Below are 11,190 nucleotides of genomic sequence, written 5' to 3'. Positions count from 1 at the left end.
CACTGAGGCAAGGGCCTCGGGATGGGTGAGGGTCTCATGGGTGGGACCCAGGTACCCTGCTGCTGATGGGAATTATGAGTGGATTCCTCCCATGTAGGGAGAGCACACTGTGAGAGCTAGCCGCCCACCATGTGCGCGGGTAATGTAATGAATTCTTCCCATGTGGGAAAGTAAGTGGATTCTTCCCGAGTGGGAAGTGCACATGGGTGAGAGCTAACAGCCTCACCAATGCGTGATTAACGTATGATTGTGTTCCTCCCGTGTAGGGAAGCTCTAATATTGCTAATTGATTATATTCCTCCCGAAAGGGAAGTTCAATCCATTGCCCCTAAACAATTACATAAATTCAATTCGCCTCGCGGAATAAATTTTATATAAAACTCAGGCTTTCCATCCCCTGCCTCTCTCTCTCTCTTGCCTCGCTGATCACTGAACGAACCCGTCCCCGGACGACGGTTGACATAAATGGCGACGAGGGTGGGATCGGCGATAGGCAATAGAGAGCCGAGAGGGCTTTTTGAATTCCTCGTGGATCAGGGATGGAAAACCCCAAGATGGGACAGCCGCTGGGTGGAGAAGCACTGGGAGGACCCGGCCAATTTGGTGAGGGAATTTTGTGATTGGCGGGAGGCTACCCAAATCAGGAAAAAGAAAGGAAAGACCGCCCTCCTCGGTCTCCTAGCAACGGTGCTGCAGGCCACCGCCCAGGACCGCCGGCGGTGGTGGCAGGAGAGGGCCGCCCTAGAGGCAAAACTAAAGGAACGTGAGACGAAATGCCTCTTACTGCAGACAGAGGCCGAGGTAAAAATGCAGCAGGCGATACTTTTAGAGCAGAAATTGGCACCCCGGGTGGCTAAGGAGTTAGAAGCACAGAGGAAACTTCCCATAACTGAGCAGGAGATCAAGCGGGTCAAGTACTCGGAGCTGGGTGGGAAGAAGTCCTCTGGGGAGGAGAAGGGGGGGTCCCGATCCTCTACCACTACTGGAACCAGCCTCTTCCCCTTGGGATTGGGCGGTGCCCCCACAGAACCCCGAGGGACAGCCCAAGCCCCTCTATCCCATTATCAAGGAAAAGCGGAATCCCGAGGGAAAGGTCACCACCCAAACTACTCACTTCACAGCCACTGAACTCAGGCAGCTCTCTAAGGAGTTTTCCCGGGACCCCGGGGAGCCGGTGATAGGCTGGCTGGCCAGGGTATGGAAGGGAGCGGCAGCCCAGCTGAACCTAAGCCCAAATGAAAGCAGCCGCCTCGATTTGGGCCCAGGGGTGGATGTGACCCACACTCACACTCAAGGTCGTACCCTCTGGACCCTCGCGGTATATTGGGCTCGGACAGTCCCCCGGAATGAACAGGGAAGGGCCGGAACCCTCCACTGGACCGACCCAGCTACATTAAACCAGCATCTCCTGGTGCGTGGAATTGAACAACTCCTGGATGAGAGGGAGAAAACTCAGGAACCAAGCCCCTGGTCCCTCTCTGCCCAAGAGGGCCTACTTCGTGCAATAGTAATGGGTGCACCCCCAGGGCCAGAGCGAGGGCTGGCCCACCGTTTGAGAGATAGGGCCACTGGGGTACAAACCTGGAGCACTTTGGCCAACGTGGTCAACAGTGATTGGTCTCTATTCCAGTCCCCTAAAATGCCGATTACCCGGTGTGTAGCAGCCATGATTAGGAAAGGCCTGGGGTTCAGGAGGGCAAAGCCGGTTCCAACGAATAGTAAAAGGGATACCAACCGACCCCCACAGCGGGTCGGCTCAGGACGGTTGGGCCCAGGAGAATGGGTGATCATATGGAGGGAGTTAAGGGAGCGGGGATTTCCTATGGATGAGCTGGATGGGCTGCCCACACATATCCTGAAGCTGCTCACTGAGGAAGGTAGACCAACGGCCCCAACCACAACGGAAAAGGGAAATTAGCAGGGGAATCTGGCGGGCCCGGCCATTGGACGGCGGGCGCGGCCCTCTCGCAACCCGGGTGCCCCCTCCCCCCCACCCCCCCGGATACGACCGTCCTAGTAAATGATCGTCGGAAAGTCTCCTTACTGGTAGACACCAGGCCCGGGTATCTATGATGAGGAAGGATGCTTGGCAAGGAGGCCAACCATCAATTACAGGAAATAATTCCATAATTGGGGTTACTGGGAAACGGGGGACCCTTCAGGTCACCCGAGCACCCAGCTACTCAAGAAATTTGCAAGCTAAAGCATGGGGGTAGGAAACTTAACCACTTTGCCTTCAGGGCGAGAGCTATCAGATTGGGGGATCAAACGGGAATTCCTTTGAGGGAAGGCACCTCCCTCTAGCAAAGGGTTGCCTACCTCTTAGTGAATGGCTACCTTCCTCAATCTAAGGCACCTCCCCCTAGACACTACAATGGCGGTAATTAGGAATGAATTGGGAGTGAATTTGCCATATTCTCCCAGCCCAGGAACAACTGGAGGGGTGGTGATTTAATCATTATATCTGAAATCCTACTGCCTTAAATTTCACTAACTTAGTAAACGGTAAAAGCAAATCAAATACAAAAGTCATCTTGATATATTTGAAATGATAAATGAATCTGACTGGGCAAACCTGTGCGGCTAATCCCAATGAGGGCTGCCCACTAACTTTGGTAGAGGCTTGGAGATCCTCCAAGACCTAGACCCTTCTCTTTTGCAGACATCACGCCTGGGAGAGGGGGAATGATGACATATCACTCTGTGAAACTGCTTGGCCTGCTCGTCACTTAACGTGTTAAATATTAGAACACACAAAGTCCAGAATTAATTGCTGCATATTACAAATTATATGTATTAGAACTGGGGTTTGTTCATCTTTGCTTGTTAAATTGGTTCAGATGGTCTTTAATATAAAATCTCCATTTTTCAGGGTTGACAACGTAAGTTCTGCATGTTGTCTCTGCTATAGCCTAGCTAATGGGCAAAAAGCAGTTGTATGTTATTCGGTATCATACATATGTACAGATCTGGATGTCTACTTTGTCTTTGCGATTGTTTCCTTTTAAGGGACTGGAAAGGTTTAGTCATCCTATCCCAAGGATTTGGAAAGCAACAGAAGAATAATTGGAAAATTTGTTAAAAATTGTTAGTAGTTTTTAAGAATGAGTTAAGAATAATTGTTTAATGTTATTAGGAAAAAGCTATTATTTCAAATTTTATCAATCGTATCTGGCTATATGATGCTCCTGGGTACTTCTCTGCCTCAGAATTCTATGGTCAGGATTGCCTGACTTCCAGACAGGCCCAGCAAAGGAATCATCACTGAACTGCCTCCCAGAGAGCCTGTCTTCAGTCTTAGCCATGGTGTGAAATCATCAGGGAAGGGAACCTATTTCAATCAATCAATCAATCGTATTTATTGAGCGCTTACTGTGTGCAGAGCACTGTACTAAGCGCTCGGGAAGTCCAAGTTGCCAACATACAGAGACGGTCCCTACCCAACAGCGGGCTCACAGTCTAGAAGGGGGAGACAGACAACAAAACCAAACATATTAACAAAATAAAATAAATAGAATAGATATGTACAAGTAAAATAAATAGAGTAATAAATCTGTACAAACATATATACAGGTGCTGTGGGGAATCAATCAATCGTATTTATTGAGTGCTTACTGTGTGCAGAGCACTGTACTAAGCGCTTGGGAAGTCCAAGTTGGCAACATACAGAGACGGTCCCTACCCAACAGCGGGCTCACAGTCTAGAAGGGGGAGACAGACAACAAAACCAAACATATTAACAAAATAAAATAAATAGAATAGATATGTACAAGTAAAATAGAGTAATAAATCTGTACAAACATATATACAGGTGCTGTGGGGAATCAATCAATCGTATTTATTGAGTGCTTACTGTTTGCAGAGCACTGTACTAAGCGCTTGGGAAGTCCAAGTTGGCAACATCTAGAGACGGTCCCTACCCAACAGTGGGCTCACAGTCTAGAAGGGGGAGACAAGAGAACAAAACCAAACATATTAACAAAATAAAATAAATAGAATAGATATGTACAAGTAAAATAAATATCAATCAATCAATCGTATTTATTGAGTGCTTACTATATGCAGAGCAATGTACTAAGCGCTTGGGAAGTCCAAGTCGGCAACATACAGACAGTCCCTACCCAACAGTGGGCTCACAGTCTAAAAGGGGGGAGACAGAACAAAACCAAACATACTAACAAAATAAAATAAATAGAATAGATATGTGCAAGTAAAATAAATATGTACAAACATATATACAGGTGCTGTGGGGAATCAATCAATCATATTTATTGAGCGCTTACTGTGTGCAGAGCACTGTAGTAAGTGCTTGGGAAGTCCAAGTTGGGAACGTACAGAGACGGTCCCTACCCAACAGCGGGCTCACAGTCTAGAAGGGGGAGACAAGAGAACAAAACCAAACATTAACAAAATAAAATAAATAGAATAGATATGTACAAGTAAAATAAATATGTGCAAACATATATACAGGTGCTGTGGTGAAGGGAAGGAGGGGGAGAGGAAGGAGGGGGCTCCTTCCTAATGACCTTGTATCCCCCCAGCGCTTAGTACAGTGCTCTGCACACAGTAAGCGCTCAGTAAATACGACTGAATGACTAAATGCCGTCTTATTCCTGTCATCCTAGGTACGGCGCCGCGCGGCCTGGGGCAGAACGGAACTACAACCCCCAGCATGCCCAGCGGCGGCTCGGCGGCACGCATGCGCAGCGGGCCGCTCTCCTGCCCTTGCAGCGCTGCGCGGCGGCCGAGTCCGGCTGCGCTCGCCCGTGGCCGCCGGTGCCCCCGCCCCCCGGCCCGGGCCGTACCGTACCGGCCTCCCGCCGCGGGAGCAGGATGGCGTTGAAGCGGATCCAGAAGGTAACTCTGCCGGCCGGCTGGCCGGCCGGCCCGGGGCTGGGAAAGCCGCGGGGCCCGGCTACGGAGCCGGCCAAGGCCGGGGGCCGGCGCGCAGGCGCAGACGCCGTTGGGGGAGGCCTTTCTACCAGGTGACCTGTTCCTGTTTCAACATGACCGGTGCTTCTCACCCCCTCATTCCAGCGACTCTGAACAATTGGACACGATGATCTCTGGCAGTGTACCATGCAGCTAATGAGGAGTCCCCACCACCAGAGGAGTTTTGTACTGGTTCTATGGACTCTTTAGACTTGAGGAGGGAAGCTCACTATTCCAGGGGTTGCTGCTACTTTTGCTCCTGGCGGTGGGCTTACTGGGAGGATGGTGGTTATTAAGTTGCTGCTGCTTGGCCCTTTTCACACAGGTGCGACAAACACACAGTTGCCCCCAGCTCTTGCCTCTGTGCGCTATCTTAAGACCGTTGTGCTAGTAAGGGATGGGGTTGTTATCTGTCCCAGTGCTACACTGCTCTATCTGTGGGTAGCGGCCACTTCAACCATCCCTGGCCCCTTTCCTCAGTGCAGTGCCTCAAAACCATGGTGGGCCACTGACCACTTTCAAATCTCCATACCTCCTACTCGCACGCCTTGAGGGCAGGGTGCCGTCTTCTGTTGCCCCTGGCCATGGGATAGGAAACGTCCTCTGCCCCAACCCATGGATCTGCTTTTCTGGTTCCCGTGGCAAACCAGGGAGGTTATCAGCCCATGCGGTCAGGCGAGGGACAGCGCCGGAAGGCACGGCTTCCAGTGCAACCCCACCACTATGCGACCTGGAGGGGATGCAGGAAGAGGTGGGGTCAGGTGGGCACGGATGGCGAGGGCCAAGGGGTGGTATGTCCCGAGGTGACCCTTGGGTACCGGCCATCTCAAGGTCAAAAGCTATCTCGTGACCACCTGAGCCAGCAGGCGGAACTCGGAAATGAGGGTGGGATATCGCCCCCACGACCAAATCTGGTAGATTGACAGCCCAAACGGAATACAGAAAGTGTCCCTCGCCCCTGTGCCAATCAAATTAGGTATGGAGGATGGGGGGAGGGCAGAGATTGGATAGACTGAGGCCAGAAGCTGGAATGGCCTAGGGGCAGAGGCAATAAATACCTGTCGCCTCTGACCTTCGGGGTCAGAACACCAGGACACGCAGCAGCAGGAGCAGCCACTGCAGCAGCAGCAGCCCACGTGTCTCTCCCGGCCCAGAAGGCCAGATGCCTGCTCTACAACCAGAACCAACACACTGAGGCAAGGGCCTCGGGACAGGTGAGTGTCTCGTGGGTGGGACCCAGGTACCCCACTGCTGATGGGAATTATTTGTGGATTCCTCCCTTGTAGGGAGAACACATTGTGAGAGCTAGCCGCCCACCACATGCATGGGTAATGTAATGAATTCTTCCCATGTGGGAAAGTAAGTGCATTCTTCCTGAGTGGGAAGTGCACATGGGTGAGAGCTAGCCGCCTCACCCACGCGCGATTAATGTATGATTGTGTTCTTCCCGTGTAGGGAAGCTCTAATATTGCTAATTGATTATATTCCTCCCGAAAGGGAAGTTCAATCCATTGCGCCTAAACAATTACATAAATTCAATTCGCCTCACGGAATAAATTTTATATAAAACTCAGGCTTTCCATCCCCGGCCTCTCTCTCTCTCTTGCCTCACCGATCACTGAACGAACCCATCCCCAGATGACAGGTGACAGGAGGTCAGTCTCCTTAGGGCACCCTGGACCTCGTGGTTCTTCAGGCAGTAGATGAGCGGGTTGAGAATGGGTGTGACCAGGGTGTAGAAGATGGCCACCTGGCACATCCGGCCCTCAGAGGCACTCACTGCCGGGCACAGGAACATGCGCATGCCTGAGCCATAAAACAGTGTCACCACCAGCACATGAGAGCCACAGTGGATGTGGCCTTGCTCAGCCCCGCAGCGGAGCGCAGGCATAGCACAGTTGCCCCAGTGCAGGCGTAGGATGCCAGGATGAAGACGAAAGGTCTCAGGATGATGGTCGTGCCCTTGGTGAAGATGAGCATCTCATTGATGAAGGAGCGCCTGCAGGAGAGCTGGAGCATGTGTGTGATGGCGCAGAAAAATTCCAGTATGAGGCGGGAGCAGAAGGCGAGGCACGCCATGAGAACAGTGTTGAGCAAGGCGCTCCCGGGCACCACGAGTCCCGACCCCACGATGATACGCAGGCAGAGGCCGAGGATCACCAGGCTGACCATACCACAGTGGGTCGCAGATGACCATGTAGCAGTCATAGGTCATGGCGGCCAGCAGGTAGCCCTCCATGGGGGCCGACGAGCAGGATGAAGAAGAGCTGGGTCAGACAGTTGGTGAAGGGGTTGGCCTTGCTGGTGGAGAGGACGTGGGCTAGCCTCTGCAGGACAGTGATGGAGGTGAAGGCCATATCCACGAAGGACAACCTGTTGAGCAGGAAGTACATGGGGGTCTGCAGCTTGGGATCAATCAGGGTGACCGTAATGATCAGGGTATTGCTAGTGACCGTGAGCAGGTACATGGTCAGGATCAGCCCGAAGATGGCCAGCTGCCAATCTGAGCACTCGGACAGACCCAGCAGGATGAACTCACTGACTGGGGTCTGGTTCCCAGGGACCATGGGGCTCAGTCCCAGACTCGGGTCACCTGCAGAAGTGGGAGAGGAGGGATGGAGAGGGGGAAGAAAGGGACCAGAAAGTTGGAGGGGGGGAAAAGGACACAGATAGAGGGGAGGGAAGAGGAGGATAGAGAAAAGATAAGGGAGGGAAGAGCAGAAAAAGCATAGGGGAGAGAAGCGCAGAGAAAGAATAGGGGAAAAAATTCCAAAGAAATAAGGGAAGGGAGAGAAGGGCAAAGAAAGGATAGGGGAGAGAAGGTCAAAGAAAGAAGAGGGGAGAAAGGACCGCGAAAGGCAGGGGAGAGAAGAGCAGAGAAAGGGGAAAGGGAAGGAAAGGCAGAGAAAGAGTATGGAGGATGGAGAGGGAAGGGGAAAGAAGGGCAGAGGAGAGGAAAGGGGCGGAAGGGTGGAGAGAGTAAGAGAAAGGCATAGACAGAGGAAAGCAGAGGTGAGGATAAGTGAGTGTCCCGGACACCATCTAGGAGACTGGCCCGCCAGCCATGAGCACCCAATAGCCCTCATATCCCCTGTTGTTTTGGGTGATATTGCCTCAGTTTCTCCTTGTGACTTCCCTTGGCAGACTTGCCTAGCAACCTGATTGATTGGAGAGACATTCCCATTGCCCTTTCCCCGAATAACTACCTGGACAGCTTCCAGGCAGGATGGATCCCATTCCCCCATTTCTGGACTCCTTTAGCACCAGAGTGGAGAAGGGGGAAGCTCACCTGGGACTCCCATTCCAACGGAAAATGGAATAGAGCCCTGCTCACCACCTGTGGGTAACAAGCCCAGGCTCACAAACTAACCCCACCTCCAGTCTGGCCTGGATACAGGGCCCATTCCAGCCCAGTAGTATAGGCCTGGGACTTGTGGCCAGCCAAGGACAGGGAATTAGGTCTGGGTTCTCTGAGGTCGTGGTCCAGTTGTGGCCCCTGATGCTGACCCTAGCCCTGGAACTACCCACCTTCCAGGCCTGGGCTGAGCTACTTCTTAACCGATACTGCCCACCCCTTCCCTGTTGGAGCTTCTTGTTTGGGGTGAATCTGAAACAGCCCTGGCTCTGAGCCACAGTCCAATGTGGGCAGAACAAGACTGAACCTGCTAGGGGCTGAAGTGAGTGTGTCATACCCGCCCACACTGGGGGTATTTCTTTTGACCAGAGTCCCTAGTACCCAGACCCATCTCACCTCCCCACCCCCGCCACACACTCTCTCTCACAGCATGTTGTATGAGCACAACTCCTAGACTACTGCCCTGCCCGCTCCAGATCCACATTTATCCACCTGCACTGGGCACTGCAGGTTGGAGCTCTCCCTCTGCATAGCACCCCCAGTGCCCTCTCCCCAAGACATGGCCCTTCCCTCTAACCTTAATCACTTCACCCACCTGGGTGCATCCTGTCTGAACCCGACCCTGAGGAGTGAAGACCCTCTCTCCCGGGCCCTACTGCATCCACCCACAGTGTTAGCTAGAAAATGGGCAAGAGCCATGGCAAGCTCCACACAGAGAAATCCACTGGGGGTCTGGGGGTCACAGGATTTTGGCTCGAGTTCTGAGAGTTTGGGTTTCCTTATGGGTGGCACCAGGGTAACCGAGCCTTATCTTGGCCAGGCTGTCCGTACTCCTATCCTCCCTCCCTCTCTGCCTACACCAATCTTCTTGCTGCCCACTCCACTCCCCTCTCTGAGAGAGGATGCTCCTGCATTATTCCTTGGCTGCCCTGGAGAATAGATTCACAGCACTATGTCACCTGGCACCCACAGCTAGGTGCCTAATCTTCCAGATGGCCCTGACTGCCCAGGAGGTGGGTTACAGTTGTTCAACCTCCCTGCTGGTGACCATTACTTGTCACACAGGACCGCAGGCCAGGGTAGACATGTGGATGTGTTCATGAGCTGGGTGTTTATGAGTTGTATGTTCAAGAGTGGCGTGGAAGGGGGAATTGCCAGTACCTGGAGAAAAGGAAAATTGCCAAGCCCAGCCTTCTGTTTTCTTTCCCCAAACTACCCCCCATCAGGGATCTCCTAATAATAGTTATGGCATTTATTAAGCGCTTACTATGTGCAAATCACTGTTCTAAGTGTTCTTGTCCTCCTCCCAGCAACAGGGACTGTTCATTTCAATTCACAGACGAATGTGAGACCCAGAGAGGTCAGTTGACTTGTCCGAGGTCACACAGCAGACCAGTGCACTGCTGGGACTAGAAAAGAGGTCTGTCCCCAAACTCAGAGAAGCCAGAAATGGGACCCATCTGAGCATACTGGCCCTGACCCTGGCCCTCCCTTCCCCTTTGCTCCCCTGTCTCAGGCTCTGTCATGACCCAGAGGGACCCCCAGACTCACTCTGGCTCTCCAACACTGGCACCACCCACTCAGAAGCGAGGTGATCTCCCCGTGGTCCCCAGGCAGCATGGAAAGGGCCGGTGACTCAGCCCCTTATCAATAAGCCCTCAGAGGGGTGAAAGAAGGGGTAAATACCATGGATGGGCATCGCACCACCTGATGCAACCAGTAGCCCAGGTGGTGCCAAGAGGTTCCAGGGCTAATTAACCTCCAGGGTCAGATCGTTGCACCAAGTTCAGTAAAGGGGCCAAGCCATACCAGCCCAACTAGGCCAGTCCCCGAGAAGCCTGAGAGGTGACTCCAGGGAGGTAGGGTCCCAGAGATCCCTAGTGACCATGACTTGGAGGAGTCTGACCAGCCAGCGGGCAATGCGGCCACAGGAAAGACTGCTCAGCGTGAATTCTTCTGTCGCAGTGGTGGTGTGTTCATGAGTGGCATGGAAGGGAGACTTGTCAGCACCTGGAGAAAAGGAAAACTGATAGACTCAGCCTTATGGTTTTTTTTCTCCAAACTGCCCCCAATCAGTGATCTCTTGTCCTCTTCTCAGCAGCAGGAACTGTTCTCTTCATTTCACAGAGGGGACTGAGACCCTACCCCAAGTGTAATTTGCTGATGAGACTGAGGGAGACAGCAGAGATCCCAAATTCCCTGAGGGCAGGGATAATAATAATAATAATATTGGCATTTGTTCATTCATTCATTCAATCGTATTTATTGAGCGCTTACTGTGAGAGCACTGTACTAACCGTTTGGGAAGTACAAGTTGGCAACATATAGAGATGGTCCCTACCCAAAAACGGGCTCACAGTCTAGAGGGGGGAGACAGACAACAAAACAAAACATGTGACTTGACAGGTGTCAAGTCATCAGAATAAATAGAAGTAAAGCTACACGCACATCATTAACAAAATGAATAGTAAATATGTACAAGTAAAATAAATAGAGTAATAAATCTGTACAAACATATATACAGGTGCTGTGGGGAGGGGAAGGAGGTAGGGCGGGGGGATGGGGAAGGGGAGAGGAAAGGGGGCTCAGTCTGGGAAGGCCTCCTAGAGGAGGTGAGCTCTCAGTAGAGCTTTGAAGGGAGGAAGAGAGCTAGCTTGGCAGATGTACAGAGGGAGGGCATTCCAGGCCAGGGGGAGGACGTGGGCCGGGGGTCAACAGCAAGAACAGGCAAGAACGAGGCACAGTGAGGAGGTTAGCGGCAGAGGAGCGGAGGGTGTGGGCTGGGCTGTAGAAGGAGAGAAGGGAGGTGAGGTAGGAGGGGGCGAAGTGATGGAGAGCCTTGAAGCCGAGGGTGAGGAGTTTCTGCCTGATGCGAAGATTGATTGGTAGCCACTGGAGATTTT

Source organism: Tachyglossus aculeatus, unplaced genomic scaffold (genome assembly GCF_015852505.1).
Source record: "Tachyglossus aculeatus isolate mTacAcu1 unplaced genomic scaffold, mTacAcu1.pri scaffold_1_arrow_ctg1, whole genome shotgun sequence".
NCBI lineage: Eukaryota > Metazoa > Chordata > Mammalia > Monotremata > Tachyglossidae > Tachyglossus > Tachyglossus aculeatus.
The sequence above is the reverse complement of the archived record's forward strand: the minus strand, read 5'-3'. Positions refer to the sequence as shown.